The sequence below is a fragment of the Anguilla rostrata genome, chromosome 11 (genome assembly GCF_018555375.3).
Source record: "Anguilla rostrata isolate EN2019 chromosome 11, ASM1855537v3, whole genome shotgun sequence".
Classification (NCBI taxonomy): domain Eukaryota; kingdom Metazoa; phylum Chordata; class Actinopteri; order Anguilliformes; family Anguillidae; genus Anguilla; species Anguilla rostrata.
Window position 1 is genome coordinate 3,264,309 of NC_057943.1, and position 8,834 is coordinate 3,273,142.

Genomic DNA, 8,834 nt, shown 5'->3' on the forward strand with positions numbered 1-8,834 from the left:
CAGATCTGACCATGGCCTGATTACAACCTGTGGGTGGGAAAAAAGTATCACACAGTGACACAGAGAGAGCTGGAAACTAGCAAGTTCTGAGGAAGCCAATTACATCCAGGCTTCGCTAAAAGCACACATCGGTATCTACCTACATCCCCCCCCAGAAGACTGGAACAGTAGCCCATCCCTGACCCCTCCAACGTTCAGATAGAGTGCAGTCCCCCCCATCCCCACCACCCCCCCCCCCCCCGGCACACTTTTTCTGAGCCACAAATATGAAACGTGCAGCAAAAGAGAGTGATAACACTTTTTTTTCCTCTTCCCTACCAGTGGCACTGAAGTGATCTCCTCACACACGCTGTGGAGTCCTCCTTCGGGACCTTCTCTTCCTCCAGCCTTTGAGAAAAGTACACAGTTTGTTTTGATTTTAACGCAGTGGAGCCCCTAGGATCTCACTCTCTCCTCCCTCCTCGCCTCTCTCTCTCATCCTCCCTCTCTCCCTCCCTCCCTCCATCCCCCTCTCTCTCTCTCTCTCTCTCTCTTGCTGAGGTCGTACACAGTGCCAATGCTCACGGCTGTCCCAGGTCACCAAGTGATTGCTGTCATTTTGTGCGAGAGAAGCTATATTGTACCCCCCAACTTAAAGCTGGGCGTGTTGTCCAGCCTTAACCATAAAATTAATTTCTGTGTCGAGGGTGCACTGAGGTCAAATTCAAAGCACTTTTCTTGTGCTAATATCCGCTTTGTGTATTTAATATTTCGATTTGGTTTAGTCAAGTGTAGCAACTCTCTGCCAAACATCGTGCATCGATCTGATTGTGAATTTGGCAACAAATGTACTCCACTACTACTTACTACAAAGTTTATTTATTTAAATTTATTATACACTCCCATACACAATCACACACACACACAACACACATATACTCACACACATGCACACGTGCACACACACACACACACACACACGCACTCAGCGCAGCACAGTAAACGGATGGAAAGCTGAATGACACCCAGGCATTAAAAAAAAAACATCAGCTTGGCTCCGCCCACAAACTGTCCCTGATCCGCGCTGCTTAGCATTCCCGCGCAGCCCAGCGGAAGCAGGATTACGATCACTGTATCAGCTCCCTGACTGGCACTGGCCCTCCGGCTGTCCCACAATGCCCCTCTGTCACCAGCACAAAGTCCGCCTTATGCTGCCCTAGGTAGGCCGCGGGCGGCCCTGGGGCCGGGCCCGACGTTTCCATGGAGACCAACACGCATGACCCGAAGGTGTCCGTGCACATTTCTCAGAGCTCAGACGTTCAGTCTTCTGCATGCAGTGTGATGATGATGATGATGATGGCATATTAACAAGGGGGCTGTTAGCTGATTCATTGATAAAAAATAGTATTTTCATTTTTTTTAAATGTGTCTTAGTGACAAAAAGTTTCAGAAATCATCATTGTCATTGTAAATAAATAAAATAATAATAAATAAATCTAGAATTCATGTTGCATGTATAATAAATGCATGATACGACGATACAACAGATCAATCTTATATGCATATTTACCTTTTTTATTCTCACTATTTTTCCATGCGCATGTGCATTTCATGTTATTCATGTGCTGTTTTTCTATGTAGCACATGCTGAATGTCTTCCCTGGATGAACCAATTTAAATAGGTGATCTGCTCTCACGGGAGGAAAAAGCTGATGAATCCTGGCAGGCCTATACTAAGAAGCTGCTCCTCTCCCGTGCAGGCACATCTTTAACTGGGCTTGCAACCCAAATGTCGCGGGTTCGATTCCCACCTGTGGTGTGGTACTGTTGTGCTTTCGGGCAAGATTATTAACCTGAATTGCTTCATTAAAAATATCCATCTGTATAAATGGACCGTACTATGTAACTGCATTCTGTGTAAGTGTAAATGTATTCTGGGTAAGTTCCTCTGGACAAGAGCTTCTATTAAAAATTCAGAGATTTAATTGTGCATTAAACCAGGATGTGCAGGTAACGTGTAGTGACTGGGCTCATCTCCAACACGTTTAACAAAGAAAGGCTGTGCAATCATCACATATTAAATTAAATTAAGCCTGCCGCAAACTGCACTAGCACACAGTGGGTAAAGAACCATCAGCGAAATTATTTCTAAACTCTGTGCCAGAAGTACTGCATAGTAGAACTATTGTAAACTGCTTTGTATTGTTTACAATAGTATGAATCCGTTTCCTGTATGAACTATATGAAATATATGAGGACTTTTGATTTGATTTGATTTATTTGCACTCATCATATAAACAGAATGATCCATATTTCAGGGACGAAAAATTAAGTCAAGCTGGTAGCTTCTAGCCAACCCGGCTCCTCAATTCAACCTTTGAGAAGTCAAAAAAAAAAAAAAACTCTGTAGTTCACGTATAGGAAGAAAAATGAATATGAATATTCTTTTGAACTGCAGTAGGAGAAGTGTAAGTGTCCCTGCTATCTGACACACAGAGGAAGTTACAACGCAGTGATGGAATGGGACACGGTTTTGCAACTGAACGGCTTTCATTCACAATGAGCAGAAGGGGTTATTCAAATTATTTTAAAAGACCTCTCTGCTCCTGAATATTTCTCCTGGAAAGGTCACTGACTAAATGTCAGACGGAGGGACAGTTGTACCAAAGGACGGTTAAACACAAAGAATAAGTGAGTTTTTACTTTTGTTAAAAAAACAGATTAAATGTGGCCACAGCTGTGCACATGTTTTGCAGAATTAAAAATTCAAGAAGGTTTCGCAGAATTCATTACTGGCAAACAAACTCTAATTTCTAATCTTTAGAGTTTGAGAATATCGCAAAGTCAGAACGTACTGTAGGTCTCAGTGTGCTGTAATAAGGTTTGGGAAGCCCGTCTTTTCTTTACATTACGTTTATTTAGCAGACCCTTTTATCCAAAGCGATGTACAAAAGTGCACATTACATTACAGGCATTTAGCAGACGCTCCAGAACGACTTACACAACTTTTTTTTTTTACATGCATTTTACATTGTACCCATTTATACGCTGGATATTACTGAAGCAATGCAGTAAGACCTTTGCCAAGGTACAAGGCAGTGTCCTTACGAATCGAACTGCACTTCGTTACAAGCCCAGTTTTATGGTCATTTCCTTCATGTTAGAGTTGAGCATCCTCCCACAAGTAAAACCAATGCATGATATGCACATTCTTAATAATGATGCCTTTGCCACAGTCTGGTGTGCTGTATTAACGCTTCTCACTAAGTGCAGATGGTCTGAAATATTGCACTGTTACTGCTCATAGTTCGCTCGCTGCATTCCAACATCATAGCATGTTGTCATTCAGTTAATGGCCTGTGTTTGGGGGAGAAAAATAAAACTAAAAGTTAAGGACATGATTTGATCAAATACAGGCCAAAAGCTTTTCTGGAATTGAGAAAAGCTTGTAAAGAAGAAAAAAAAACAATGGTGAAGGGAAAGGAGGGTTGAAAATGTCACGCAGGCCGAACAGTGACATTTTCTCTGAGACAGGAAAAGGATAGCGTCCGCTAAGTTCCCCGGAACGGTGACGTCCGTCACCATGGCGATGGTGATGCACTCATTGCTTTGCGGAGGGTTAGGAGGGAACATCGTCTGAGCATGCTCAGAGCTGGGGGGTGGGTGGGGTGGGGGGGCGGGGGGGTGAGGGAATATAAACTCAGGCTGTGTTCCAAAGCTGTATTCTACATTGAATGTTAAAGCAGGTGCGGAAAGTAAATGGTCATGTGACCAAGCGTGTTCCAAACTCCAAGGACACACCGAGCAAGAATGCGAGATTTCGCCAGAAGTCCTCTTCATGTTCTTGGGAGGGCTAAGAGACGCTCATCCTCCATGCAACACATTTCTCCTTTTAGCTTCGTCCTCGGCGTTGGCTTCTTCCGCTCGGCTCGGCTCGGCGATGTGGTGTAATTACCTGCCATTACCCGAAAGAGGCCAGACGTGCTTCCTTCATCAGTCAACAATAACGCACTTCCCAACACCCACTCCCAATTTTGTGTGAAATGCTTGATGGCGTTGAGGAACCTGAGTGCACACAGACTGAAATTTATCGACTTCATTTTCAAAAAAAGGCAAGGCCTGCAGCTTTTCTTTTCTTTTCTTCACTAAGCAAGTTTGGGGAAAATGCTAAACGCATTTACTGTTCTCGCTGAGGAAACTGAGCATTAGCTGCAATTTGCACACAATTCACCTGTGCATTCGCTGCCTGAAGGAAAACCACACGATAAAATAAAACATAAAAATTGTGACAAACAGCTATTTTTTTTTTTGGGGGGGAGACAACCGCGTGCGTTGGCAAACGCGCAGAAACTGATCGTAACACCCCGAGGTAAAATTTTGCGGTGACGTTCTCCTGGAAATGTAGGCCAATAGCGGGCTTTATCCGCACCGAAGCTGTTTCGGCACTCCAGCGAACGGACCCTTTCTCATCCAAGATATGGATACCGAGTTTAATGTCCTGAGAAATCCGCTTTCACGAGAAAAATAATAAAAATAACTGTAGCGGTGTTCCATTTTAAAAGTAGTAATTTGGCCAGCATGCGATATACAACTGGAGTTTGGAAAAAAAAAAAAAGAAACATAACATTTTCTGGAAAAAGACCACAAAGAATTTGCATGTGAACCTCTGGGAGGCTTTCCTCAGTCACTGGGAATGCTGCAGTATCTCAGTCACTGGGAATGCTGCAGTATCTCAGTCACTGGGAATGCTGCAGTATCTCAGTCACTGGGAATGCTGCAGTATCTCAGTCGCTGGGAATGCTGCAGTATCTCAGTCGCTGGAAACGCTGCAGTATCTCAGTCACTGGGAATGCTGCAGTATCTCAGTCACTGGGAATGCTGCAGTATCTCAGTCACTGGGAATGCTGCAGTATCTCAGTCGCTGGGAATGCTGCAGTATCTCAGTCACTGGGAATGCTGCAGTATCTCAGTCGCTGGGAATGCTGCAGTATCTCAGTCACTGGGAATGCTGCAGTATCTCAGTCACTGGGAATGCTGCAGTATCTCAGTCGCTGGGAACGCTGCAGTATCTCAGTCGCTGGGAACGCTGCAGTATCTCAGTCGCTGGGAACGCTGCAGTATCTCAGTCGCTGGGAATGCTGCAGTATCTCAGTCACTGGGAATGCTGCAGTATCTCAGTCACTGGGAATGCTGCAGTATCTCAGTCACTGGGAATGCTGCAGTATCTCAGTCACTGGGAATGCTGCAGTATTCAGCCGTTTCAAACGGGCTTTGAATGGCTGGTGGCCATTCAAGCACTTTCCCTGGGTTTTACTCCTCCGCAGAAGCACCCTTAAGAGCCCTTAAGGCGAGGTCCGGTAAAGTTCCTGTGACATCGTGCTTTTATAAGCCCATTACATTACCTTTACACAAAGCCACAAAGCAGCCAGTGCATTCTCCTCCGACCCTGAGACGCAGAGAGAGACAGGGGCGGACAGATCTTTTACCCAGCGACCTATCACTCATCAGCACTTACATTTATTTACACTTTACAGTTCTATCTTGTCAAATCTGATTTAATGAACATTTAAATAAGGTTATTTAAAGGTTAAATAACATTTCCTGTTATTTTATTATTATTATTATTATTATTATTATTATTGTTGTTGTTGTTGTTTATTTGCGGTAAAATAGTGTCCACTCAAGCATTAAAGCCAACATTTATTTATTTATTTTTTCTCTATATTTAATAATAACAGGGAGGCGATAAAAAAGCACCATATTCGAAGCATCATTTTATTTTACAGAAAGGGCCTGCATAACAGCTGTTTTTCCTCCACAAGATACAAACAAACAACTACACTGCCCCCGGTGGCCAGATGATGGGAATGACACCCACTCATTCTCCGTGGCTTTCTGCAGGGTCATCATGGCCAACACCAGGGGCGTTTTACTCCAGTAAATGGCATTAAAATGAAACCAAATCAAGAAAAATATGTTTAAAAAAATAATTAGTTTTTTTAACAGGGTACATCAAATGATGCATTGAAAGCTGTGTAATTACATGACACACACACACACACACACACACACAGTGCTTCATTTGCGCTGGATTTACAAATTAAATACGGTATCTGATTGCCCACAATGACAACCAATCTCCACTCAACGTCACAGGGGCCAGCAATGCAGTGTGAGCTTCATCCAACAAATAACTTTCCCTCAGGACTATTTTAAAGTATATAATTACTCTACGGAACATACTTTTTAAACAGCAAATCTTTCAAGAAAAAATATGAAGTAACCTTTCAAAGAAAATGTTTAGACGCAGTGTTGATGTTAATTTATCAGACTTAAAAAAAAATAAAAAAAAAACTTACGCCTCGTACGGCTTTTAAAGTTTATAAATGTGACAGCTTATTTCTGTTGGCGGGACTATTTCTTAAGCTGTGGCATTTAAGAAAAGCGTAAGGTCTCTGGGAGCATCCATCAATTGTAGCCGCCGCACGCAGCACAAGCCTGCCACAGCCAAGGCAATTTGCATTCCGATGCTCTCTTTGAACACAAGATGGGAAGTGGCAGTTGATCAAAGGAAGTGACATCACCGGACACCACCCGCCATTCCTCATCACCTCATAATCAAACTCTTCTAAATTTACAGCGAATGTGTGGCGGGCTCCTTGTGTGGCGTATCTGATTTCTACCTGGAAACACGCACCTGAAATACATATTTTAAAATCAGGCTTTTCATGTTGCACAGATGCAAAAATATAGAGGTGAAAAATGTAAAACTTTTGATTCAGAGGAAAGCAGTGCATCCAAAGTGCATGACCTTAATTAAAGTCACCTGGGATGGTTGAGAAAATGCTTGTATGAACCATGCCTGAGAAAATAAATAATGTGACTAAACTGGGTGCAGTAAGGGTTACTGACTTGGTGAGTATGTGGGCTGTCCAAAAAAAAAAAAAAACGTCTTTTTAACTCTTTGGAGAGTAGGTTTTTTGGAATGTTTTTTTTTCTTCTTCTAACTTCGAAGTCAGTGTTCTAGAACTCCACTGCTTTCAATTACCAGAAGCGATTGTTACATCAGCAATAGAATGTTCAGTTAAGAACATTGTAATCACCTTGAAACACCTTGGCAGGTTAATAGTAAAGGACGGAGTGTAGCACAGTGGGTAAGGAACTGGGCTTGTCACCGAAAGGTTGCAGGTTCGATTCCCGGGTAAGAACACTGCCGTTGTACCCTTGAGCAAGGTACTTAACCGGAATTGCTTCAGTGTATATCCAGCTGTATAAATGGATACAATGTAAAATGCAATGTAAAAGTTGTGTAAGTCTCTCTGGATAAGAGCGTCTGCTAAATGCCTGTAATGTAATGTAATGTCTGTCTACATGTTCCCCTTCATTGACATTTGAGTTCAAATAGAATATTAGTGTAAAATGTAAAACATTTTGGCGCCCAAAGTTTACACCAATCAAATGCTCCTCCCACAGGGGGGTTTGTGGGGACCTTATTTGACCTGGGACTCCTCAAAATGTGCCTTTTCTCCTGTTCATATCCCCCTTACTTTTCCCTTATACTAAAGGCCTGGCAAACATGACTGCCTGAGCAGGAGAAATGAAAAGAAAGTAATAAAACAAAAAAGTGTCTAGACTTCAGAAAAGGAATAATATTTAAATGCATACTTTTGAGTCATTTCAGGGGTTCTCCACGGGGGGATCAGATTGCAGCATATTTCCTCACATTGCACACTGTTATGCAGATTGCATATTGGCTCACCGCAGTCTGTCGGTCTGTTTTTGAAACCCCCTTAGGCTACACAGACAGTCTGTGGGGTTTATATTCAGTGAACAACAAACTCCTCATTTGGTTCCATCATGATATTTTGTCAGAAGATAATTTTTTTTTACCTTTGTTTAGTTTTTCCTGGGGTCACGGAATAACAATGCATGCATTCTCCAAAACACTTTTACCAAAAACACATTTGGCTGTTTAAAAAGTACTGCATATGCACAGAATAATAACGCAGGAAAACCTTTTTATTGAAATGTGGGGGGGGGGGGGGGCGAGCTGGCATCGAGAGGCTGTCCTTGTGAAAAACAAAACATTCCTCTCATCTGCATTCTATGAAATTACCAAAAAAAATTATGAGGCTTGTGACAATAAACACAATCAAGAGTACACTCACTCAAACAAAGAGAGAAAAAAAGTGCATGAGTAGCATTCATGATAGTCGTGAAACCCCCGCCCCCCATTCACAATCGCCACCCCCACCCCCCTGGTCTGCCCCCACTATCCCCCCCCTTTTAAGAAAACAAAATTTTATTTAATCGGCACCACCTTTCACCCCACTAGCGATAGCCATGTACAACCCTGAGGCTTCAGTCATCCCTGCTGCAAAGGAAAGTCATTTCACAACAAAAAATAATTATAATAATAATAGCAACGAAAGAGCACTCCAGCTTATAACAGGCATATTTGCATTTAAAAGTGTTGCAGGCAAAGTGCATTGCAGAGCGGAGGGTCAGGTTGTTCATTTCACAGTAATATTCTGCTCAGGTCATATGGGGAAAGTACACGTTGCCTGAGAGGCCATGTTTGAAAAGATCACGATAAACTGTAACGTGCAAAGTACATGTGACCTCAGGAAAAAAACAAATCAAACTGCAAAGGAACAACTTATAATACACGACAGTGCACACCTACGCATACCCGCACGCACGCACAGATGCAGACATACACATGCATGCACGCACACATACACACACACTGGCTCAACACCTGCATACACGCACTCACACATTGGCTCAACACACACACACACACACACACACACACACACACAGATGCACACATACACACATACACACTGGCT